Genomic DNA, 26,601 nt, shown 5'->3' with positions numbered 1-26,601 from the left:
AGTGTCTGCTCATTTGACAACGCTTGTTGCCGCGCTGTTAGCGGCTCATTCAGAACTGGAGACGAGCGGGCCACCAGGGGCCTTATATACGGGTGGGCGGAGCTACCGCCAAAAAGTTGCAGAAAGATACATTACTTTCTGCCTAGAGATTCTAGAAGTTTCCGAGGATTGCTGCGCAGGCGCAGAATAAACCCATTTGTGTGAATTCGCAGATGACCACTCGAAGAAACACAGTTACAGGTGAGCAACCTGTTCATTTCAAATATCAAACCTTAATTTTCCATTTTTTATAAGGGACACCATTTTGCTATGTCATTATATTTAATGGGACTTGAGCATCCATGGGGATCTTGGAACCAAACCCCAGCTTATAACAAGGGTCCACTGTATACATAGAGAGTGAGGGATTGTGTTTGCAATATTCAATTACAGATGGCCCTCTAACCCAGAAAGAGGGGTATGTTTATTCTGGCTTGGATGCTTCCCTGGTGCTGCTAATTTAGCTGGACAGTCAGGCCGGATTTACCATCATCTGGCTTCGGTTTCTCCACCAGGAGTGAAAGCCCTGAATCTTCTCTGCCTGTTTTTGTGTGGACATATTATCACTTCCATGCACTGTCTCACTGCTCCATGCTTTCTGGCCCCTGAGACTTGATTGCAACAATTCCTTCTTTTCTTTTGGGGGTTGTGTTTTGAAAAGACCCCTGCACACTTACTGGGTGTCCCTCAATTTCCCTAACCCCCCTTTCCCCCTTCTCTCCTCCAACCCTCCCCCTTTTAAAAATAATTTAAAATTTCCTTTCCGTCCCCATTTTGGTGTGTCTATGGGGGGGGGGGGGTGAGGGAAAGCCAACCCTCAACCTTGTGTAGTCAAGGTTATGGCGATAAATTCTGTTGCATTGTCACTTCTATTCGGAGTAAATTGGCTGGCCGCTTTCGGGCTGAAGGGAAGATAATTTGCTGTAGTATTTCAAATGGATTAGAAATGGATTTGAAGGGAAAGTTCATGCCTCCCATTACAAAGGCTAGAAAGAAGACTATCTTAAGGCACTGTTCACTCGCTGGCCTTCATTATCCACGCTTAATACCTTTCCTATTTTCCAGCATTAATGAAATTTCCTGTCGGAGCCCGGCTGACCGGACGGATGGGAGAAGCCTTTAGATCGGAGGGTTTGTGTTGGAGAAAAGGAATTACAAGGCCCTCGTGTTGAGGGCAGATGTATTCTTCAGGTCCTTGGCCTGGCTATTATCTCATTAATTTTATCCCCCCTTCTCAATACAGTTCATTTCCAAAGGCCGTCCTTTCCATTAGGCTAACAATTTGGTGGAGTGCTGTGACACCGGGCTGAATGAAAACCTACAAGCTGGGACTGCCTTTCTCCCCCTTCCCCAAACTCTCTGTTGTACTCTTCCCTCCTTTTTAGAGGGGTCTTTTCCTACCCCATTGATGGGGAGGGGGCCCCTCCTTTGCCTTTGCTCAGAGCTGAATGTGGCACATCGCTTACCACTTGTCAGGAAGAGTAGATGGGAGCTCCTGTTGCTGTTAGATAACCGTTTGAAAGCCAGCCGAGCGACTTGAGGCTCTGATCTTTAGAGTCGTCCTAAGAGGATAACAAGGCCTTTAAAAGGATCTGATGGGGACAATGAAGTCACAGACAACCGTCTCTCCTCCCCCTGCTTTGCTCTTTTATGGGAAAATGGCTCTCTGCTCAGCCATGCATACAATTCCTTTCCTCGCAAGCCAGGCATCCCCCTCCCACCATCACCAGCCCTATCCTTTTAAGTGCCAAGCATGAATGATCTTTTGCAGCCAAGTCATTCCAGCCATTCCTCCTTGTCCACCTCCTCCTCCTTTACTGCATTTGAATGGGCTTTTCTTTCTCCCACTGGAATCAGTTTGACTTGACTCCTCTTGCCATTGTTTGGGTTTAGCTTCCAGCAAACTGGATGCAGCTTAATAGAAACTTAGAGTCGGAAGAGCCCTCAAATGTCATCCAGTCCAACCCCATTCTGCCATGCAGGAATTCTCAATCAAAGCATCCCTGACAGATGGCCATCCAGCCTCTGCTTAAAGACCTCCAAAGAAGGAGATTCCACCACTCTCCAAGGAAGTATATTCTACTGTCAAACAGCCCTTACAGTCAGGAAGTTCCTCCTAAATGTTGAGCTGGAATCTCTTTTCCTTTAGCTTGCATCCATCGTTTAAAAATCTCTAATGAAGGAAACTCTACCACACTCCAAGGCAGCATCTTCCACTGTCAAACAGCTCTTCGCATCAAGAAGTTCTTCCTAATCTTTTGGTGGAATCTCTTCTCCTGTAGCAAGAATCCATCGCTCTGGGCCCTAGTCTCTGGAGCAGCAGAAAACAAGCTTGCTCCATCCTTGGATTAATCCTCTGCTATCCCACTTTTTCAGTGGCTATTCAAATGTCCCAGTTTCTCTCTTCTCTTCCCACTTCTTCCTTCATCCTTGGTTTACTTCTGTTGCTGCAAATTGAATTCAAAGGGCAGAAGTAGTTTCCACGTAATTAACTCTTAATTCAACGAGAGGAGAGGAAGAACCAGTGTCTTCTCCTTCCCAGTAGGCTCATGCAAAAGCAATCTGCTTCAGCCTCTCCTAACGTCTATGCTCTTCCTCATTAATACCCAGCGCTTGGAGGATAATTGACTGACACATTGCAAAATGTTTTGAGAGTGCTTAGCACTATAAAGCAGTATAGAAATGTAAGTGCTATTGCTATTGCTATGGCTAATAAATTTTACCACCTTGATCACACTGTGGTATTGCTTGGCTACCCATGTCTCCATTTTCATCAGTAAAATGTTGGAGGTATGCTGTTGTGTGCATTCAAGTCATTTCTGTAGGGAAATCCCAGTTTCTTAAGGCTTCAGCCTTTGTTAAGGAAACAAAAATATTCAAATATCAAAAATATCAAAGCCAAGCCTGTCAGGGTCTAGCTTTAAATCAGCAGAGTAGCAGAAGTGTCTTTGTCTAACTGTGCTTCTCTAAGGACTGAGACTGACTCATAAACAACAAACACAAGTAGCTTGCAGTTTAAACAAAAGTTTACTAATGGCTTTAATCTACATATGCATAGATGTCACATCCTAGCTAAAGCTAATGAATAGTTCAGGTAAAAAAAGAAATATATAATCTCACTATCTTTCCAAAGAAGATGGGGAACCAAGAAAAAACTTCCCAAAAGCCGGGGAAGTGATCTGAATCACATGGTTTCTTTACCAATTTGCAAAGTTACTGCCCTATGATTCCTTAGGAGCAAATGGGGTGTTTGCTCTTGGCTTCCCCTGAGGCTGAGAGCATGTGAGTTACCCAGGTGGGTTTCCCGGCCAAGCGGGGATTCGAACCAAGGTTTCCAGAGTCGTAGCCCAACTCTATGCTATGATGGCTGGTAGGGAACTATCCTTAAAGAGAAGTGTTCCTGTGTAGCGGGGGAATGTTATCAAGTGATGTACAAATGTGTAAGTGACAGAGGTTTCTTCCTCCTACCTCTTGGTCCCTCCTGCTCTTCAGGGTGGTTAAGGTGATTTTATGTATGTTTTATATATTTTTAACTTTTTGTATGTTTTTGTGTTAATTTTATACTGTTTTAATTAGATGATTTTAACTGTTTTTAAATTCTTATTGTACAGTTTTTAAATGTTTTTTTTTTTATCTTGTGAGCTGCCTTAGGTCCCTTTCTGTGAGAAAGGCAGCATAAAAATGAAATGGCAAACGAATGAGAAAGAGGAAGACCCTGCAGATTCTTAATTCACTTTTGAATTGGCAGAGTCATGTTTTTGAACCCAGCATTAGCCAGCTGGTGTGATCTGACACTTCAAATGCACAAAGATATTTTAATTTCCCCCAGTGCTGAATGGAACTGCTGGTGGTTGGGTTTCATCCACCTTAATTTTTCCCGCCAAGAGCTCTTGTACCCTCCTGGTCTCTCTGGTCTCTCTTCTGCTTGCATCCCCAGCTTGGACCGCTGGGTTTTTTCCTCCCCTTTCTTTGCAAGCTGGCTGGAAAGAGAGAAGGAGAAGGAAAAGTGCTGAAGCAGTAGTGCAACTTCCTGGCGCCTTTCCCCTCCGTCCTCCTGGCTCCATCAGGGGAAGCGGCTCTAAAGGTTATTGGAGCAGATTACAGGTCTCTTTGGGTCTCTTTGCCCCCATGTCCCCTCCTGCTGACTTTGACTCTTCCAGCACAGAGGCCAGAAGGGATGGGGGGGGGGTATCTGCCTTTAACTATCAATGGAGCTTCTCAGGGTTTGGATGCACTAGGCTTGGGACTTCGAGAAAGGTCGAGCCTTTGTCCTTTCTTCCCAGAAAAAAGTTCATTCCTGGTCCTGTCTTGATGTTGGGCAGATTTCAGGATGTGATCGGAGATGTAGGTCAAGGTGGATAGGGTGAGCTGCCACGTTCAAGCCTACTTGTGTGTGTAGTTTTTGTAGGTTAATTTAAATTTCCCAAGACTTCAACCTTTGTTAAGGAAACAAAAATATTTAAATATCCAAAATACCAAAGCCAAGCCTGTTGGGGTTTAGCTTTATCAGTGGAGTCGCAGAAATGTGCTCTTATCTAACTATGCTTCCCTAAGAACTGGGACTGACTCCAAAAACAACACAAGTAGCTTGAAGTTCAAACAAAAGTTTACTAATGGCTTTAATCTATATATACATAAAAGCTATATCCTAATCCAGGGGTAGGCAACCTTTTTGAGCCGGGGGCCGGGTTGCTGTCCCTCAGACAACTGGGGGGCCGAAGCCAAAAAATAAACAATTAAATAATTTTTTAAAAAAATTAAATAAATAAATAAACCGGGACAAATGTAGGACAAAATTTTCAAATGGTGGACACTTTTTTGAAAAAAGTGGAGGACATGCAAAAAAATTTGCTGATTTTTAAAAAAATGTTAATATAAATGCATGTTTCTGAGGCTTCTATAGACAATTGCCCCTCTTGCCCCTGCGCGCGAGAGGCCAAAGGCCCCGGCAGCAATCGGTGGCAGGACCGGGCTGGGGCCGGTCCCAAGGCTTCACTGGGCCGCATCCAGGCCTCAGCTTGCCTACCCCTGTCCTAATCTAATTAGTGAATAGTTCAGGGGGAAAGAAATCTTTATCTCACAATCTTTCCAAAGGAAGTTGAGAGAGGAGGAAGGTGAGAACACAACAGGTCAGGAAAAACTCTTTGAGTGAATGTGTGAATTAGCTTCCCTAAAAAAGGAGGAGTGATCTAAATCACAGTATTAGTTTGAATGAGAGAGAGAGAGAAGGGGGGGTTGCATGCAGGAAATCCCATTCTATCTAAGGAGGGGGAAAGAGAATGCAAAAATCTTCCAACAGTTTTGGGCTACAGCTTTACCCAAAAGTGTAGAATCCTTTGCGGATAGTATTAATTCTTGATTTAAAAGTGCTATGCTAGGCTGAATCTGCCTAGCATGGTGTAGTGGTTTGAGTCTTGGACTATGACTTTGGAGATCAGAGTTTGGTTCCTGCTCAGACATGGAACCCAATGGGTGAGCTTGGGCAAGTCACAGGCTCTCAGCCCAAGGGGAAGGAAATGGCAAACCTCCTTTGAACACATCTTGCCAAGCAAACCCCATGATAGGGTCTCCTTAGGGTCACCATAAGTCAAAAATGACTTGAAGCCACACAACACATTCTAGACTGAATCTGCATTGCATATATAATGTAGTTTGACACCGCTTTAAGCACCATGCCTCCATGCTGTGGAATCCTAGGATTTGTAGTTTGTTGTGGCACTAGAGCTCTCTGAGAAAGAAGGCTAAATTTCTCAGAAAACTTCAAATCCCAGAGTTCTATAGTATTGCTCCATGGCAAGTTAAAGTGGTGCCAAACTGCATTATTTCTGCAGTGTGGATTCAGCCTTAGAAGAAGAATCATAGAAGGGGCCACAAGGGCCATCTCTTCCACCTCCTGCCATGCAGGAATGCACAACTAAAATACTCCTGAAAAGATGCCCATCCACCCTCTGTTTAAAGACCTCCAAAACAGGGGAGTCCACCTGTCCATCCTCTGAATCAGTCTGTTCCACTGTTGAACAGCTCTTAAAATCAACAAGATTTTCCTCATGTTTTGGTGGAATTTGTTTTCTTATATTTCATATCCATTCATTCGTTTCCTAGTCCCTGGAGCAGCAGAAAACAAGCTTGCTCCATCTTCTACATGATATCCCTTCAGATATATAAAAATGGTTATCAAGTCACTCTTCAGTCTTCTCTTCTTTTTCTCAAACTAAATATTCCTGTTCCTCATAGTTTTTTTAAATAGGCCTTTGTACCCTCTTTGGGTGTATCTACACCAGTGGTTCCCAAACTTTGGTCTTCCAGTTGTTTTTGGACATCACCTCCCATAATTCCCAAATGTTGGCCAAGCTAGCTGGGCCTTCTGGGAGCTGAAGTCTAAAACATCCAGAGGACCAAAGTCTAGAAATAATACAGTTTGACCCCCACTAACATCCATAGCACCATTCTCCACAATCCTAGGATTTGTAGTTTTGTGAAGCACCAGTGCTCTTGGGCAGAGAAGGCTAAAGACCTTGCAAAACTACATATCCCAGGATTCCATGGGATGGAGCTACAGCTCTTAAAGTGGTGTCAAACTGCATATTTTGTACAGTGTGCCTCCTTAGACACCCTCCTCTGGTAACCTTCCAGCTTGCCAGTATCCTTCTTAAATTGTGCTGTCCAGAAGCGAACACAGTATTCCAGGTGAGGTCTGACCAAGGATAGGATAGAGTGGTAATATGACTTTCCTTGGTTGGGGTCCTACACAGCATATAGGACATCCTTTGTCTAGCCCTGCTTTAAGCACATGATTAAAACAAGCTTCCTTCCAACAGGTCTTTTGCTTACTGAATTCATTGACTTCCTGCATTTAGCTGCCACTCGTGTGTATTAATGATAATATCGCTAAATGGCAGATCAATTTTATATGTTTTTACAATACAGTTCCTGTTTCTTGATTACTGCCATTAAAGCCTTCTGGAATGCCTCACTGTAAACAAGCAGAATATAAATTTAAAAACCAGCCAACCTTTCTGTTGGTTGAGGAGATCCTCTCAACACCAGCCCGTTCCTGTTGCTCTAGATGTGGCCACTGCAAGGGTGCGAGCGCACAGATGTGCATGTGTCTGGTTCAGTGAAAAAAGCTAAACAGTTGCCAAGCACTGAGCACAGTATATTAAAAAGCTGCTTCTTAATTTCTGTAGCAAGGTTTTGCTCATCTTTCTTTGCTGATGGTGCAGGAAAACTGCCACCAAGAGAAAACAAAGGTACTGCCCAGGTGTGTGTGTATCCTAAGAATAGTATACTGTCTTTAAAGAAAGCACAATATTATTATGCAACCTCAGCCTGGTGGGCCATAAAGAGCAACTGAAGGACAATCAAGGCTCACTCGCCATAATTTATATCCCCTTTTTCTCCCAGGGTGGGAAATCCAAACTGGCTTCATTTGCTAAACAGCCCACTGAATTGGGATTTTATGTCCAGAATTTGTATGTGCCCATTTTATGCCACCTCCAACTTTCTGCTTACTTTTGGGAGCTGCCTTCTTTCTTAATGTATGCTGAATTTTGAGGAATTAGCTTATGAGTATTTTAAAAAGCATGCTGGACATGAGGGCACAGAAATAGGAATTTCCAGGATGGAATTTCAAATTATCTCCAGCAGCGCATGAAATTATGATGCAGAGGCACTGGTTTTCTATCAAATACATTGGACAAAAATTGTGTAGCTAGCACAGAGCTCTGCAAAGGTACTTTTTTGGGCTTACAGACTGCCAAATTCCCAGCATGGCCAGTGGCTGGAGTATTATGGGGATTGTGATCCAAAAAGAGTAACATTTCCACACTCTAACGTCGGGGCAGCTTTTAGCAAGGGAATAGTATCTATGTCTTTTTCTGTAGCTTGTACTTCCAGGCTGTTTAGAGGTCACAGTGAGTTGGGTTGGGTTGGACTAGACTCACCCAACATTGGATCTTCTTGCATTAATCCATTCACCAAAGGAGAGTCGGGAAGTAAGAAAGTCATGGGTCAAAATTCTGCTGGTGTCTTAGGCTGGCATAAGCCCTCCTAATGAAGTGGTTGGACATTTTTATCTGACACTGAACAGCAGCAAAGGTTGAAGGACTGGAGTCGCATGGATGGATGTGTGGAGGTGCATGCTCATTTTGGTTGTGCATTTGGTTACGCATTGGGTATCTCGCTTCAGTTGTGCACCTTTGCCCTTCAACACAAGGGTTGCGAAGCATGATCAGGGCATAGTTCTGCAAGTGTCAATTTACTTGATACAACCTTGTGGTAGGATCGTGGTCATGGGCTTGCACATGGATCCACAGGACAAAGGGCAACTGCCATGTGAAGGCATCCTCCTCTTGACTGAACCTTGGAAGGAGATTCTTGACAGTAAGAGTGGTTTGACAATGGAGAGGTGTTGAGGTGCCATTTTTCATCCTGTCATGCCCAGCCAGCCTGAGGATGAGGATGAAGAGGATGAGCCAGAGCCTCAGCTTGAAACTGACCCTGGCCCTTGTTCTGCCCTGCCAGCTCAAGCAGAACCCAAGCCTGGCACTTGTTCTGCCCTGCCAGCTCAAGCAGAGTTTGTAGCCTCTAAGGAGGCTCAGCAACCAAGCCTCCTCGCAGCAAAGCCTTCAGGCATGGAAGAGAATGAAAAGAACATACCTGTCTTCAATCAGCAAAGAGCTGTAAGGACATGCCTTCGCCGTTTGAGGAGGTTTTATGATAAATGCCAATTAATCATCAAATAGCTCAGCTCATGAGAGCTGGTAATATAAACAGGTGAAGGATGTCAGGCCGGATGTCAGAGATGATCTGAGTTTGCTGGTGAAAGCATGCTTGATCCTGACCCTCTTGTCTCCTTGGCCTAGACCTTTGACTATTGGATTGCCCCACTGGAACCCTGGACCTCAGATTGCTCATCTCCTCTCTGGTTTGCACCTTGGACTTGGCTTTATATTTTCTTTGTGTGCACGGGACTTTGCAGTTTCCTTTATATATATATTTTTGGAAGTTTAGCTATCAGCATTCTTGGCCGCTTTCCTGGACACATCCCCACCTTAAAGAGGGACAATCTTGAGAGGGCAGGCATACTAGTCAGGAACTCTTCCATTTCTTTCTGGGATTAGTGAAGGTTTTGGAAGCAGCAGTTTCGTTCAGAATTCAAATCTGCCTCAGGTACGAGGAAGAGTCTGGTTGGAATCACTACTGGATCCTAGTAGTGAGTCCAACATTACATACCTTCCATATTGGGATCTGCAGCATCATCTGTTCCTCCCTCACTCCATCGCTGGTGTCAGGTAATCAGAGACATACTACTCCTGGGTGTGGAAGCTACATTGAGGTACTGTAGGAAACAACCCATTGTAACTTTGTCACCTTATCTAATGGCCGTGGGTTGCTTTTCATCAACCGTACCTCTCCTCATCTTTTAAACAATCCCAACATTGAACTCCTGGGTTCAGAGCCAGGATTGTAAAATGAGAGTTTAGTGCAAATTGTGCTGAGTGGCCATTTCCCATAAGATGCAGAATAAAATCAGTACTATATATAACTTTGATTATCAGGATCTATGTCTTTTAAGTGCAGTGTCTCACTTTGAATTTTCAACAGGCAAATGTTTGTTAACATTTAATAATTGCTCTCAATTAATTTGCATAGTATAACCTATTTTGGGGCAGCAAAACAGTTGCTTGCAGCTGACAAGAATTCCTGATGCATATCCCCCCCCCCCCCACAAGGGCAGTCTCAGATGGTTTGTCTTTTAAAATGGAATAATCTGGAAGCAGTAGTTTGCATTTGTATTATTTAATGGATCTTGTAGCACCTTTGAAACTAACCGTGCCAAAGAAGTTGTAACGTAAGATTTAGGTCTACCTCTCTTCTTTTGCACAGGCTCAAAGATGCTACAAGATCCCTTTGCCTACTGATACTCCAGACCCTGAATTGCTATGTCTCTGAATTGCATTATTTAAGTTAGCTTGGCCAAAGAGACTCAGAACAGGAACATTTCACTGTTATCTATTCTTGCAACTAGGTAACCTTGCATTAAGATATCATCCTTGAAACTAGGCAAGCTGCTTTCCTAGGGGCTCTAGGCTTCAAACCTCAGCAGTTCATTTGCTATAGACATTCCCTTTTCCTATTACCTTTTGATTTTCCAGATGGCAAGGTGAGTTTGCCCAGTGGCCCGGTGTTTGGGCTCATCTTTTCTTCCCTCGAAGCTGTTCCGGGTCCCCTCTCTCTTGCTCACACAAAGACATCTACCCATCCAGGCAATTGGTACCTGTTCTGCGAACATTAAATATTTATCTTCTCTAACTCTTGTGATTTCAATGCAATAGTGAGCATTCGTCAGCACTTATTCCCTGCTCTGTGGCACAGGAAGAAACTGTGGCGTCAAAAGAGATTGGTTTCTGCAGATCGCTTTACACCTCCTGGGTAGGCATTTAGTGCAGATTTGCTCTCTCTTTCCCCCCACCAAATTAGACCTCTGGATTTTGTGAATATGTCTTCAGTTACAGGAAGAAATGCTTCTACAGAAGCCTTTTTTTGAGCTGGTGCCCTCCAGTGTTGGGTCCCAACTTCCATCCTCTCCAGATGGCAGTCGTTGATTATATTGGCTGGTAATGATGGGAGCTGTAGTCCTACACACTTGGAAACTGTCAGATTGGAAAAGGCTGATCTGTAAAGGAGCCTTATCTACACAAAATGTCTTAAATGCGAAGGGAAAGATGGATTCCTTGACAATTAAAATAGACAGGTTCCTTTTTATGGTGGAAGCATCTAAGCTTAATGCCATTCCCTCCAAATGACTCACTTTGTGCTTATAAAAGTAAGCCATTTTTAATCTGCCGAAGTATCTGCACATCATTTTACAGCTGTGCCTCCATTAAAAGATTTCACTTTTGCCATAAGGAAGTCCAGATTGCATGCTATAAGCCCCCTCAAATTCAGAATAATTACACAAATCAGCAGTACCTTACACTGAATGCGGTATTTGGATTCCTCCCACCCCATACAGAATGGAAACCCTTCACTAGAAGCCACAAGGAAAGTCTTTGATAGGACATAGAGCCACCAAATATTGGAGTTCTTTGCAGATCCAGCCTGTGTGTTTTCAGTTCTCTCTTTCTTGCACCCAGCGCGGACTAGAATCATTGGCTTTAGAATAAGCTGGGGATCTCTATGAGTTGTGATAGAATTCTTTGTGTTTCTCTTTATCTTGAGATGTGCTGTCAGGCTCAGTTTACTGTGGAGTTTATAACACCGGGGCTGATTTTGGCATTAAAGAGAGATTAAAGCACATTTAAAGCATCCCGCAAATAAAGCAAAAATGGCGAATGATTGTGCAAATGATTATCATGCAATTGTGCAAATAAGTGATATCAGAAATGTATTATCGTTGAAATTCTGAAAGTAAAAGGATGCACATTACTGCTTCTTAATGATCACTTTAATGGCAGGTTTTGTGCGACGTCGTGTGAAATCATTTCGCATAATTATGTATTTTTTTCCAGGATATTCACGGGATGAACTCCCAGTCTCCTTCGTGTGATAAAAGAAGGAGAGAATTCCAAAAGACCCTGTAACGAACAGTCCTGCTCCGGTCTAGCAAAGTCAGGGCAGCCCTGGTTTCTCTGGTTGAATCAATCTGCGCTCATTTCCTTCCATGTTGCTGTTGTTGTTGTTGTTGTTGTTGTTGTTGTTGTTGTTGTTGTTGTTAGCTGCCCTTGAGTCGATCCATAGTGACCTTTTAGATGAGACATCTCCAAGACTCCCTGTCCTTCACTGCTCTGCTGAGGTCCTGTAAACTCATGCCCATGATCTTCTTAATAAAGTCAATCCATCTAGCATGTGGCCTTCCTCTGTTTCTACTTCCCTCCACCTTTCTCAGTGTTATTGTTTTTTCCAGTGAATCATAGAATCGTAGAGTTGGAAGAGACCAATAGGGCTATGCAGTCCAACGCCCTGCCATGCAGGAAATCCAAATCAAAGCATCCCCGACAGATGGCCATCCAGCCTCTGCTTAAAGACCTCCAAAGAAGGCGACTCCACTGCACTTCAAGGGAATTTGTTCCACTGTCGAACAGCTCTTACTGTCAGGACGTTCCTCCTAATGTTCAGGTGGTATCTCTTTTCCTGCAGCTTGCATCCATTGTTCCGGGTCCTGTTCTCTGGAGCAGCAGAAAACAAGCTTGCTCCCTCCTCAATATGGCATCCCTTCAAATATTTAAACAGGGCTATCATATCACCTCTTAACCTTCTCTTCTCCAGGCTAAACATCCCCAGCTCCCTTCATGGTTTCCAGACCCTTCACCATTTTAGTCACCGTCCTCTGGACACATGGCTCCAGTTTCTCAATGTCCTTTTTGAATTGTGGTGCCCAGAACTGGACACAATATTCCAGGTGGGGCCTGACCAAAGCAGAATACAGTGGCACTATTACTTCCCTTGATCTAGACACTATACTTTTATTGATGCAGCCTAAAATTGCAATGGCCTTTTTAGCTGCCACATCGCACTGTTGACTCATGTTCAACTTGTGGTCTACTTGGACTCCAAGTCCTTCCTTCTCATGATGTGGCCAAAATACGACAGCCTAAGTTTTGTCATCTTGCCTTCCAGGGAGATTTTTGGCTTGATCTGTTCAAGGACACATTTGTTGGTCTTTTTGGCCATCCACAAGATCTTCAACACTCTTCCCCAGCACCACATCTCAGATGCATTGATTTTCTTCCTATCTTCTTTCTTAACTATCCAGCTCTCACATCCACTACTGCTTTCTAATCTGTTAAGGTCCAGAGTAGAAGTTATGTGCTAGGATAATCAGATCTTGTGGAACCCCCATTTGTTTTAGAGCAAACCAGATTTCTTGTGATCTATACACTCCAAGGCTTGGCTGCAATCTATAAAGTACAGGTTGATTTTATTCTGAAATAATTAATAAAAGTACACACATAATATAACATTGTGGCCCCTCTGTCTGCTCTGTGATGCCAACCATTTTGTGTCTCGGCATGCAAAAGTCCTCCTGCTCCCTCTCTAAAGTGTGGTTATGTATCGCAGGATAAGCCCTACATTGTTCTGTGCACAGCTCAGTGATTGTCGGTCCACCAGCTGAACCCAGTTGCTCATCACAACTCTTAGATTAATTGTGCTTTAAACATTCAGTTCCATCTCAAAGGAAGTAGTGGAACGCGCATGAGGGTGAGCACGTTAATTCAGTGGAGAAGGCCTGGCTTTGTCAGACTCCACTTTGTTGTGGGCATACACACAATTTGCTGCTTACGCAAGGGTAAAATGTGCTGTTTGCAAGAGGCTTTTCTTTTAGCATGATGTTGCAGCATGATCGATGTCCAATATTAAAACCACTGAGGCTACACACATCTTGGAGCACTGTGACGACTGTACTGGACTGTGAGCATATGGGCAAAGAGGATGTGGAAACTCAAACCTTCCTTTTTCTTGAAAGAAAAGTTTAAAAAAAGGCCCGGACTGCTATCCTGGAAAGTCAGAACACAAGTAGAGAAAGAGAGCACATACAAGGGGTGTAGCTATGGGTGGAAGGGGAAGGGAGGGCTTTTCTAAATAAGTCAGAATAACTCAAAGTCAAATAAAACTTCTGCCACATCATGAAATTTTCCTTCTGACCCCAAATTTCTAGAATATCAGAGAGTCAGTTATTGAAAATTCAACACACCTGGGACTCTTCTATTTGTTGTTTCTACATTCCTTTGTTCATTTTGCTGGTGTTATGCAGGGATATGGCTGCCGAGGGGGAAGATCAAGATGTCACTCCCCCAAATTTAGCAAAAGCAGCTTCATTTCATTCAATTTGCCACCTGTCCCCAAATTTCTAGCTTTACAGTAACTTAAATCTTCAGATTAATATTTAGAAATACAGCCTCTGCATCCAAAGAAAAGGGTGCAGGCAAAAGTCCCAGATCAAGAAGAATGTGGACGAGCTCAAATGTGTCCGGAGGAGGGCAACCAAGATGGTAAAACATCTTGACATCAGCCCAATGATGAGAAATGGCCAAGGGAGCTGGAGATATTTAACTTGGAGATGAGAAGATTGAGAGGGAACATGAATCATAATATAGATATTTTTAAATATCTGGAAGGCTGTCAGTTAGAAAGATGTTTTTGTTTACCCAAAGCTTAGAACAGAGGTTCTCCAAATTTCTTGGTTCACTATGCTTTTAATGTATCAATAATATTTTTATGGTGTCCTAGGCGAAAGGAAATACCTAACAGTTCTGGGTAAAGGCTGAGTCTGCCTTATCTGAAATGCTTAGGGCCAGAAATGTTTTGGATTCATTTGGAACAACTGTATTTGTATATAAATACATAATGAAATATCTTGGAGACAGGACCCAAGTCGAAACAGAAAAAGGTGTGCTCTCTCAGTCTCTTTCATATTTGTACACACACAAACACACACAGACATCCTAAGCATTTCTTTGCTGACGCGAGGGCTGTGCTCGAGCGACCACTCTGCTTCTGTTTGCAATGGAAACTTGCTGAGTTTTACCACTTCGGCCTTTAATCCAGACACCTGCGCTCAGCGGTTTTCCAAACACTTCCGAAAGGAAGACTCATTAATGCTCGCCACCCTGAGGTGGTTGCTGCAGCCGTTCCTTGATGCTCAAGATGCTCTAAGAGCCAGGTATGGGCTGCTGCTTATGTCCTTCCCCCATGCTCCATCTGTTAACATGCCGCAGCTGTGATTAAAACGGAGGGAGATGGGAAATGGGCCTTTATCGGGGAGTCCCTGCTGCAGGGCTTGCAAAGCCAAACTACATGTTACCGAGATTAAAGCACAAGCGGCCAGCAACACCGAGGAACTGGTTTACAATTAGAGTAATAGAATCGTAGAGTCCTAGAGTTGGAAGAGGCTCCATTGGCCATTCGGTCCAACCCCTGCCATGCAGGAATTCCCAATCAAAGCATCACTGACAGATGGCCATCCAGTCTCTGTTTAAACACCTCCAAAGAAGGAGACTCAATCGCTTTCCAAGGGAATGTGTTCCACTGTCGAACAGCTCTTACTGTCAGGATGCTCCTCCTAATTTTAAGGTGGAATCTCTTTTCCTGTAGCTTGCATCCATTGCTCCATTGTGTCCTTTTCTCTGGTGCAGCAGAAAACAAGCTTGCTCCATCTTCAGTATGACATTCCTTAAAATACTTAAACAAGGCTATCAAATCATCTCTTAACCTTCTCATCTCCAGACGAAACATACCCAGCTCCCTAAATCATAAGGCATGGTTTCCAGACCTTCCACCATTTTGGTCGCCCTCCTCTGGACATGCTCTAGTTCTCAACATCCTTTTTGAATTGTGGTGTCCAGAACTGGACACAGTGTTCTTGACCAAAGCAAAATAGTGTGGCACTATTACTTCTCTCAATCTCAGTTGCCAGCACTCTGACTGCAGCTGCCACAGACCTGTTAGACCTCAGAGCAGGCATGTACTAATAAATAGCAACACCACCAAGAAGATAATGACTGTTATTGTTATTATTTATACACTGAACTTTTCATGATAAGAGGTTTCATGATAAGGGGCTTGAGCATCCCCAGATTTTGTATCCTGGGGGGTGGGGTGGGGTTCTGGAATGAAATCCCATCAGATACCAAGGCCCCACTGTATAGAAAACCAACAGATCGGGTTTATACATTGTTGTGCTCATAGAATCATAGAGTTTCATAGAGTTGGATGGGACCACAACTTTCTGAATAGCTCTTTTAAAGCGAGTTGTTTTGGTTGAATTTATTGAAGAATTTATTTCTGAATGGCATTTCTTATACTATAAAGGAAATGATTAAATGATGAAAAAGGAGCACCCGACACTAGATGCTGGTTTATTCCTGACGTTTCACTAGCATCTGTGGCTGGCATCTTCTGAGATTTCTGAAGATGCCAGCCACAGATGCTGGCAAAATGTCAGGAATAAACACTTGTAGAACATAGCCACGTATCCTGAAAAACCCACAAAAAACTATGGATGCCAGCCATGAGAGCCTTTGACTTCATAGTCTGTTGGCAGTTGTTCATGGTTAACTGTTAAAGTTAAAGGGGTTAATTTCTAACAAGCATTCTTGTTGTCCTAGTAAGAGAGCTGGAAATTACAATTGGGCCTCTGTATCCACAGATTTTTTATCTAAGAATTTAACCTTCCACTGCTTGAAAATGTTTTTTTTTTAAATAAGGGACACCATTTTACTATTCCATTATATTTAACAAGACTTGAGCATTTGCAGATTTTGGTATCCATAGGGGGTCTAGAACCAAACCTTAGTATATAACAAGAAGCCCAATGTAGTAATAATAGCCAGACTTTTAAAAAATACATATCCAAATAATCATTCTTAAAAACCAGAAGTGTTTTTTTTTAATTCATTTAGTTTAAACCAACTTGATATAAACCATGGTTTATACCAACCTGGTTTAAACCAGCCAGCCCTGACCTTGGTATAAATCCCCTTTTGGTGTTTTTTTCCTTTCTCTTTTTGAGGAACCCTAGAACCAAACTCCTTCAAGAACCACGCAGGCAAACAGCTTGCATGCTCCCTCTCTTCTTTGGTTTCCGCCATGCTGGGCTGTTCGATTTCTAAGTTTTTCTCTCTTTCCACATCTTTAGGAAGTCCCAGTCACAATATATTAAGGCTGGTAGCCAATGGCAACAGCCATCTTCAAATAAACCTGTCATGCTAAGCACTAATCAATGTAATGATTATATTTTAGCAATCCCCCCCCTTCCGTCTTCATTGAAAGGTAATGCTCCCCAGGCTTTTGCTTTCTGCTGATAGGGGAGCAGCCCCCTAATTTGCACCCATTCTTCCGTCAATGCTGCGGTTTATATACTCTTTGGCTAATAGCATTATGAGCACAGTTTTGTACTAATTCAAAATTAGATCTCTCATTTGCATAAACAAATTACTGTTTGGATTAGCGCTACATAGTTAAAGCAGCTGATACTCAAGCAGATTTGATTTTGTGGGAATGATGGCTGTTGGCATAATGGTGGATGAGCAGAATTTGGATGTGAGCGGCGGATATTGTTGCATACGCAAAGTCAGCCAGCGTTGGGTGCTGGGTGGCGGAAGATGTCTGCAGAATCCACGATTGGGCACCAAAGCTTTGTGCAAAAAATTAAGTAAGTTGCTTGGCCTTCAGGCTGTGCAGGAGAGGAGTTGGGGATTTTCAAGATCTTTCAGGAGGAGGGTCATACTTCCATGCTGCATGTTTTTCATGCTGAAGAGCCCAAGTTTCATACTGTACTTGACATTTGCTGTTGTCGAAAACGCAGTAAAGAAGGATCCGTCCTAAACTTCCTAGGAACAGAATGACCAGATGCCCTCCTTCTCCAGGAGATGCCCTACATTTCAGCCTTCTGTCCAGGAGGTGTTCCATAATGCCCTTCATTTTGAGCATGACTAGGAAGCATGAATTTATATTTATATGGGTGTTTTCAACTTTTATTTTGTAACATCCTACATTTTCTTGACTACCCTACATTTTGCAGTGCCTTCTCCTCCTCTGCAGTTAGGACATCTGGTCACCCTGCCTAGGAAGGGAGTTCCAAAATCTGAGAACAGCAATAAAAAGAAATGAAGACGTAGTCATCTGAGGTCATCGTAGTCATCAGTTCCTGCTACACAGAGGAGGAGGAGAGAGGTAGCTGGGCAGCCATTTTGAGTGGTGACTGTTTAAATTTCTTTAAAAACTCTAGGGGGAGTGTGCTTGTTCCAGAGGGGGTGGAGCTTCATTGAGTCATCTGTGAGTCACTAGGGGGCGCAGCTAGCAGATTAGCTCTATATCACTCCTTCCAGAGCCTCTCTAGAGCAGTTCCTGCTACATAGAGGAGGAGGAGAGAGGTAGCTGGGCAGCCATTTTGAGTGGTAACTGCATGCGAATTCCTATTTTATCCAAGGAGATCTACAACAGAGGCTGAGTTGATTGAGCTCACTACCAGAAATTGGCAAAACATCAAGGGCTTTAAGGTGGTGTTTTCTGGAGGATTTCTTTTTTAGGAGGAAGCTCACAGTCTTGTTCCAGTAATTTCCTAAGACTTTTCAGTATGGACACTGACGGAACCACGGCAGTCACCTGCAACACTTGTGGGATGTTTGTCTTCTTGTCTACAGAAGTGGAGAACTTCACATGCCCCAAGTGCAAGTTGGTAGCCCTCTTGGAGGAGAAAGTGCAGCAGTTGGAGTCCAGAGTAGCTACACTTCAGCATATTAGGGAGCAGGAGGATTTCCTGGACACAACAGAACAAACAATCCTGGACAAATACCACGCAGAGGAAGATGCTGGAGCCAAGGAGGTCACTTCACATACACAGGATGCAGACAGCTGGAGGAATGTCACACAGAGAAGTAAGCCAAGAAGGGATTGTTCTGGGAGCTTGCAGCTAGAGAATCGATTCAAAGTCTTCCAGGTGCAAAGATCCGTGATGTGACAGAGAGACTGACAAGACTGGTCAAGCCTACTGACCAATACCCCTTCCTTTTGGTCCACGTGGGAACCAAGGATACTGCAAGACACAGCCTTCAGAACATCAAAAGGGATTACGAGGCGCTTGGTAGGAAGCTGAAAGGAATGGATGTACAGGTTGTCATCTCGTCTCTTCTGCCAGTTGAAGGGCATGGTCCAGGAAGGGAGAAGAAAATAGCGGATGTGAACAACTGGCTTCGCAGATGGTGCCGCCAAGAACAATTTGGATTCTTCGATCATGGGCTGCGGTTCCATGAAGAGGGACTTCTTGCAATGGACAGGTTGCATCTCACGCCAGTTGGAAGAAATGTTTTTGCCAACAGTCTCAAGAACTTGATCAGGAGGGCTTTAAACTGAGTTCCGAGGGGAAGGGAGACAATATTAAGGAAGGCGAAAGGGATGGTGAAAATAGTCAAACTGACATAGAGGAAACAAGGCAAACAGTGCAAGGACCCAACAGTGGGAGGCAAAAAAACTTGCACAGGCAGCAAGTAAAAGGGAACCAAGGTCTAGGATGTCTCTACACTAATGCACAGAGCATGGGAAATAAACAAGATGAACTCGAACTCCTAGTACAACAAAGCAAATATGATATAATAGGCATCACTGAAACCTGGTGGGATGAGTCTCATGATTGGAATGTGGAAATAGAGGGGTATAACCTTTTTAAGAGAAATAGGCCAAACAGGAAAGGAGGAGGAATAGCACTATATGTGTCAGAATGTGGGACCAGAATCCTGGACAATCAACGAGTCAGCTTTATGTAGAATAAACAAAACTTTGTTGATAGCTCCAAGATCAGCAATTCCACTCCATTCAGCGTTTAAGCTGAGACTAACCCCTCCCAGCAGAAGCAATATCTAAAACCCCAAGTTTGTCTACTCCACCCCCAGCCAAAAGCCCGCCCAGCAAAATCCCCACCTCTTTCTCACCATTATACATCCCCCATCACTTCCCCCGTAGCTTCTATCCCTCTATACTCAAAGCTTGCATTCCAAGCCTCTGAGAGAGGCCTTCAAGGACACTAGATAACAGCCACCTGGTACCACTCAGCTCCTACATGCTACATCTAAGCTAGCCATAGCAAAAGCATCCCAACCCCCATCATCCCCACACAGTTATAACATATATCTGGTAAAATACAACCAGGATTCTAACAATATGTCAGAGATATTTACACCAGTGAAGAGATCCAGGATATCAGTCATGGAATCCAGGTGGAGAGCATCTGGATAAGAATCAAAGGGGAGGGAAACAACAAGGATGTTACGGTGGGAGTCTACTACAGACCCCCAAGTCAGACTGAGGAATTGGATGATATCTTTCTAGGACAGATGACCACACACTCAGAAAAGAGAGATGTAGTAGTGATGGGGGACTTCAACTATTCTGATATTTGCTGGAAGTCAAACTCAGCCAAATCCACAAGGCCTAGCAAATTCCTCACTTGCCTGGAAGACAATTTCATGGTCCAAAAGGTGGAAGAGGCAACAAGGGGGTCAGCTATTTTAGATCTGATCCTAACCAACAAGGATGACTTGGTTAATGGGGTGCAAGTGGTGGGATCCTTAGGTGGAAGTGACCATGTTCTCCTGGAGTTTGTAATACAGTGGAAAGGAGAAGCCAGGCATAGTCAGACACGCATCCTAGACTTTAGGAGAGCGGATTTCAGTAGAGAAGTATTGAGGGTGATCCCATGGTCAGAAATACTAAAAGGGAAGGGAGTTCAGGACAGATGGGAGTTTCTCAAAAGGGAGATACTGAAGGCACAATTTCAAACAGTTCCAGTGAGAAAGAAAAACGGGAGGTGTTGCAAGAACCCAGGATGGATGACAAAGGAACTTTCAGCTCAGCTAAATTTTAAACGGAACATGTATAAGAAATGGAAAAATGGGGAAATCACCAAAGAGGAATTCAAACAAATAGCTAGCAAGTGTAGAGATAAGGTCAGAAAAGCCAAAGCACAGAATGAACTCAGGCTTGCTAGAGAGGTTAAGAACAACAAAAAGGGCTTTTTTTGGATATGTCCGCAGCAAAAGGAAGAAGAAGGAAACGGTAGGGCCACTGCGTGGAGAAGATGGCAAAATGCTAAAGGCAGAATTACTTAACACTTTCTTTGCCTCAGTCTTCTCAGAAAAGGCAAAGGGTGCTCAACCTGAAGATAATGGAGCAGAGGACAGAATAGGGGAATTTCAGCACAGAATATGTAAAGAGATAGTAGAGGAACACCTTATTAATCTAAATGAATTTAAGTCTCCGGGACCAGATGAACTCCATCCAAGGGTATTAAAAGAACTGGCAAATGTAATATCGGAGCCATTGGCAATAATCTTTGAAAACGCCTGGAAAACAGGAGAGATCCCAGCCGACTGGCGGAGGGCAAACGTTGTCCCCATCTTCAAAAAGTGGAAGAAAGAGGATCCCAACAATTATCCTCCAGTTAGTCTGACATCAATCCCAGGAAAGATTCTGGAGTAGATCATTAAACAGAGAGTCTGTGAACATCTAGAAGGCAATGCCATAATTACAAAAAGCCAACATGGGTTTCAGAGAAACAAGTCATGCCAGACAAACCTAATCTCTTTCTTTGATAAAATTACCAGCTTGGTAGATGAAGGGAATGCTGTGGATATAGTATATCTTGATTTCAGTAAGGCCTTTGACAAGGTTTCCCATGACATTCTTGCAAACAAGCTTGTAAAATGTGGGCTAGACAAAGGAACTGTTAAATGGATCTGTAATTGGTTGACCGGCCGAACCCAAAGGCTGCTCAACAATGGCTCCTCTTCATCCTGGAGAGAAGTGACCAGTGGGGTCCCACAGGGCTCTGTCCTGGGCCCAGTGCTATTCAACATCTTTATCAATGACCTGGATGACAGAATTGGGAGCATACTTATCAAATTTGCAGATGATACCAAATTAGGGGGAATAGCTAATACTCCAGAGGACAGGATCAAGATTCAAAATGACCTGAATAGACTAGAAAGCTGGGCCAAAGCTAACATAATGAAATTCAACACAGAGAAATGTAAGATATTGATTGCACTTAGGGCAGAAAAATGAAATGCACAGATATAGGATGGGAGACACATTGCTGAATGAAAGTACATGTGAAAGGGATCTAGGAGTCCAAGTAGACGATAAGTTGAACATGAGTCAACAGTGCGATGCAGCAGCTAAAAAAGCCAATGCAATTCTAGGCTGCATCAATAAAAGTATAGTGTCTAGATCAGGGGTAGGCAACCTTTTTGAGCCGGGGGCCAGGTTGCTGTCCCTCAGACAACTGGGGGGCCGAAGCCAAAAAATAAATAATTAAATAATTTTTAAAAAAAATTAAATAAATAAATAAACCGGGACAAATGTAGGACAAAATTTTCAAATAGTGGACACTTCTTTTAAAAAAGTGGAGGACACGCGAAAAAATTTGCTGATTTTTTAAAAAATGTTAATATAAATGCATGTTTCTGAGGCTTCTATACACAATTGCCCCTGCACGCAAGAGGCCAAAGGCCCCGGTGGCAATCGACGGCAGGACCGGGCTGGGGCCGGTCCCAAGGCCTTGCCGGGCCGCATCCGGCCCACGGGCTGCAGGTTGCCTACCCCTGGTCTAGATCAAGAGAAGTAATAGTGCCACTCTATTCTGCTCTGGTCAGGCCCCACCTGGAATATTGTGTCCAGTTCTGGGCGCCACAATTCAGAAAGGACATTGAGACACTGGAGCCACGTGTCCAAAGGAGGGCAACTAAAATGGTGAAAGGTCTGGAAACCTTGCCCTATGAGGAACGACTCAGGGAGCTGGGGATGTTTAGCCTGGAGAAGAGAAGGTTAAGAGGTGATATGATAGCCCTGTTTAAATATTTGAAAGGATGTCATATTGAGTAGGGAGCAAGCTTGTTTTCTGCTGCTCCAGAGAACAGGACCCGGAACAATGGATGCAAGCTGCAGGAAAAGAGATTCCACCTCAACATTAGGAAGAACTTCCTGACAGTAAGGGCTGTTCGACAGTGGAACACACTCCTTCCTTGGAGTGTAGTGGAGTCTCCTTCCTTGGAGGTCTTTAAGCAGAGGCTAGATGGCCATCTGTTGGGGATGCTTTGATTTGGATTTCCTGCATGGCAGGGGGTTGGACTGGATGGCCTTTGGGGTCTCTTCCAACTCTATGGTTCTATGATTCTATGAGGAGGAAAGGACAGCAAAGGGGAATTGAGCCTAGTCTTCCTAGAAAGGGAGTTCCAAAGTCTGGGAGCAACCACTGAGAAGGTCCTGTTTTCCTTTTTCCCTTCAAAGAAGATGGTGGGACAGAGAGAAGGGCCTCTTCTGAACATCTTTGAGCTTCAACAGGCTCAGTCTAGATATCCTAGATCGAAGTCATAGTAGGCTTTATAGGTCATGGTGTCTGAAGAGGCCTTTTTCTCAATTGGAAGGAAACGTGTTGGGGGAAAAGGGTCTCTTCTGGGCCAAAAACAGCCGGGAAGGCATAACATGGTCCAGGGAGTTTTGAAATTGCCTCCCCGCACCACTAGACACATTTTTAAAATAACTGTTTGTACAGTGAGGTTGGTTCTTCGAGGCCCTTCCTCTGAGGACACAGTGTGCCCTCTAAACCCTAAAAGTTGCCCACGGCTGCCATCCTGGGTGCTGGTAAGTCATGCTGAGATGGTTGGTGTTCACTTGGAAAGGGCTTGGAGTGCAGCAGCAGAAGTTCTCCAGATTCAATCTGCAACATCTTGGTTTGCAAAGGGTTGAACAGAAATAACAGTTTCCTGGCACAAAGATAACAGTTTCCTCACCTGCAGGCTACAGCTTCCTTACTACTTTGTCCACCCACTTAAAACTGGATTTGCCATTTCATTTCCATACACACAGGATTTTGAATTTGAATTGGCATTCTCACACACAAATGACTTATATAAGTTTGTCCTTGGCTTTTCTCTCCCCCCAAATGCTTCTGAGTAGATTGAAGTCTATGAAAGCTCATGCTGCCAACTTCTGTCTTTCAGCTAGTCTCAAAGGTGCCTCAAGATCTCTTTACATACTGATTTTACAGACTAACACCATTATATCTTTGAATTCTTATGCCCATGCAAGGCAAGATTGTTGAGGTGGAGAAGCTCTTTGTCTTTGAACCTGGATCTTGGAAGCTGGATGAATTCTGCAGTGCTAGCAAATAGCTATGAGTTTGTTTTCATTTCCAGAAGGAATCGTTTTCACAGAGGCCTGGGTTGCTTTGGAGAAGAATATGATTCCTGGATAAGATTCCAGCAACTTGGTTATAGCTAAAGCCCTATACGGCCCGGGTCCAGGCTCTCAGAAGAATCACAGATTCCCATATGAGCCTGTCTGAATTCTGAAAACTCCAGGAGAAACCTTTTCTCAATCCCAATTTGGGGGAAACACAGGAGAAGGCCTTCTTGGTGCCTCTCCCTAGACTTTGGAAATTCTTTCCTAAGGAGCTTAGGATGGCCCCTTCTTTGCTTTCTTGTTGTCATCAAGTGAAGACTTTTATTAGTATTGTTATTGTTATTCCACCAGCTGTTTGGCAACTGATTATTTTATTTAATGAGTATTGTATTTCACTGCTGTGTTGTTTTTAATTTATGCTTTTAAATTAATGTTTTATATGCTCTTAATATTATATTAATATTAATATTAATAATAATAATAATAATAATAATAATATTTATTTATTTCTTATCTACCTCTCCCCAAGGATTGAGATGGGGAATAAACAACATAAAATGATGTTAAAATTATATGCCCTTAATATTATACAGTGGGCCCTTGGTATCCACTGGGATTTGGTTCCAGGACCCACTGTGGATACCAAAATCCATGGATGCTCAAGTCCATTAAATACAATGGCATAGTAAATTGGTGTCTCTTATTAAAAATGGCAAAATAAAGGTTTGCTTATTGAAAGTTATATACTTAAAAAATATTTTCAAGCCGTGAATTCTTGAATCTGTGGATAAAAAATCAGTGGATAAGGAGGGCCATCTGTAGGTACATAACTCCACTCCACACCAGCATGGTGTCCTGGTTTGAATGATGGGCTACATCTCTGGAGACCAGAGTTTGATTCCCCTGCCCAGTTGGAGTGTTGAACTACAACTCTGCAGTCAAAGCTCAATTCCCCATTTGGCCATGGAAGCCCACTGGATGGCATTGGGCGAGTCACACACTCTCATCCCCGTGATAGGATTGCCTTAATAATAATAATATAATAAAATTTTATTTCTATACCGCCCTTCTAAAAATCAGGGCGGTGTACAACAAAGCAATCCATACAATTAAACATACTAAAATACATTAAAACATTACAATAAAAACTCATGCCAGCTCAACCAGCTGACGAAGGAGGGGTGAGAGAATATACCGGGGGGTAGAGTCAGGGGTAAGCCCGCTCGGAAAGATATGTCTTCAACCCCTTCTTAAATTGGGCCAGGGAGGTGGCCGAGCGGAGCTCAACGGGCAGCGAGTTCCAGAGGTTGGGGGCCGAGGTGGTAAAGGCCCTTCTGGTGGTAGTAACTAGTCTGACCTCTGGAACTCTTAATAATTGCTGCCCAGTTGATCTGAGTGTGCGGGGCGGATTGTACGGAGAGAGGCGGTCCACCAGGTACCCTGGGCCCAAGCCATTTAGGGCTTTATAGGTAATAACCAACATCTTGTATTGCGCCCGGAAGCGAATAGGCAGCCAATGAAGGTCTTTAAGCACCGGTGTTATATGACTGGCCCTGGAAGTACCAGTGACCAGTCGTGCTGCCCTATTCTGCACTAATTGCAGCTTCCGGGTATGGTACAAGGGTTGCCCCATGTAGAGCGCATTACAGAAATCCAATCGAGAGGTTACCAGAGCGTGTACTACAGTTTCAAGGTCCCTCCAGTCCAGGTAGGGACGCAGCTGGCGTATCAGCCGAAGCTGATAACAGGTGCTCTAGACCGTCGCATCCACCTGAGAAGTAAGATGGAGCAACAAGTCAATAAGCACCCCCAAACTGCTTACGGAGTCCTTCACGGGAAGCGTGATCCCGTTCAGGACAGGTGGAACCACCGCCATCCCCGGGCCAGGAGAACCTATCATGAGTACTTCCGTTTTCTCTGGATTCAGGCTGAGTCTGTTTTCCCTCATCCAGCCCATTACCAATTCCAGACAGGTCACGAGAGGAGAGATGCCATCCCTGGTCACTGCATCAGTCGGAGATATAGAGAAAATTATTTGGGTGTCATCAGCGTACTGATAACCCCGCGCCCCATGACTCCGGATGATCTCTCCCAGCGGTTTCATGTAAATGTTAAAAAGCATGGGAGACAGAATGGCTCCTTGAGGGACCCCAGATGTAAGGGCCCTCTTATCGGAGCACACGTCCCCCAGCGGCACCATCTGGAACCTCCCGGAAAGGTAGGATCGGAACCACTGGAGCGCAGTGCCCCCGATTCCCACCTCTACCAGGCGCTCCAGAAGGATACCATGGTCTATGGTATCGAAAGCCGCTGAGATGTCCAAGAGCACTAACAGGGACACGCTACCCCTGTCTATGCCCAGACGGAGATCATTGACCAAGGCGACCATGGCAGTCTCAACCCCGTAACCCGCCCGAAAACCGGTTTGAAATGGATCTAGATAATCCGTTTCATCCAAGATCGATTGAAGCTGGATTGCAACTGCCCTCTTGATCACCTTCCCCAAAAATGGCAGCAGCGAGACTGGCCGATAATTGTTGTGCAACAGGGGGTCGAGGGAGGGCTTTTTTAACAAAGGTTTTACGACAGCCAATTTCAAACTAGCTGGAAATTGCCCTTCCCTCAAGGATGTATTAATAATCCGGTGTAACATTGCAGTTACTGCCGGTCCCCCCTGGGCCGCTAACCACGAGGGCCAGGGATTGAGAGAGCAGGTTGTCTTCCTAACACTACTAAGGATCTTGTCCACATCCTCAGTACTAACAGGCTCAAACTGATCCAGTACAATCAAGTCCACGGAAGCTCTGGATGCCTCTACTCTGGATTCTGCTCTAATGCTGCTAATTAGCTTACTTGCTGTTCACCGCTATGATCTTTGGAATA

The 26,601-nt window shown here is 44.0% G+C and overlaps 1 protein-coding gene across 6 annotated transcripts in view; it reads left to right on the top strand.

The window, feature by feature from the left end:
* The window catches only part of ZC3H3 (zinc finger CCCH-type containing 3), a 333,696-nt gene that overhangs the window by 197,673 nt on the left and 109,422 nt on the right, over positions 1-26,601 (top strand). The gene's annotated exons all lie outside the window — the stretch shown is intronic.

This window comes from Sceloporus undulatus, chromosome 4, assembly GCF_019175285.1.
Source record: "Sceloporus undulatus isolate JIND9_A2432 ecotype Alabama chromosome 4, SceUnd_v1.1, whole genome shotgun sequence".
In the NCBI taxonomy this organism is placed as follows: Eukaryota; Metazoa; Chordata; class Lepidosauria; order Squamata; family Phrynosomatidae; genus Sceloporus; species Sceloporus undulatus.
Note: the sequence above shows the minus strand (reverse complement) of the source record. Positions and strands in the feature narration are given on the sequence as shown.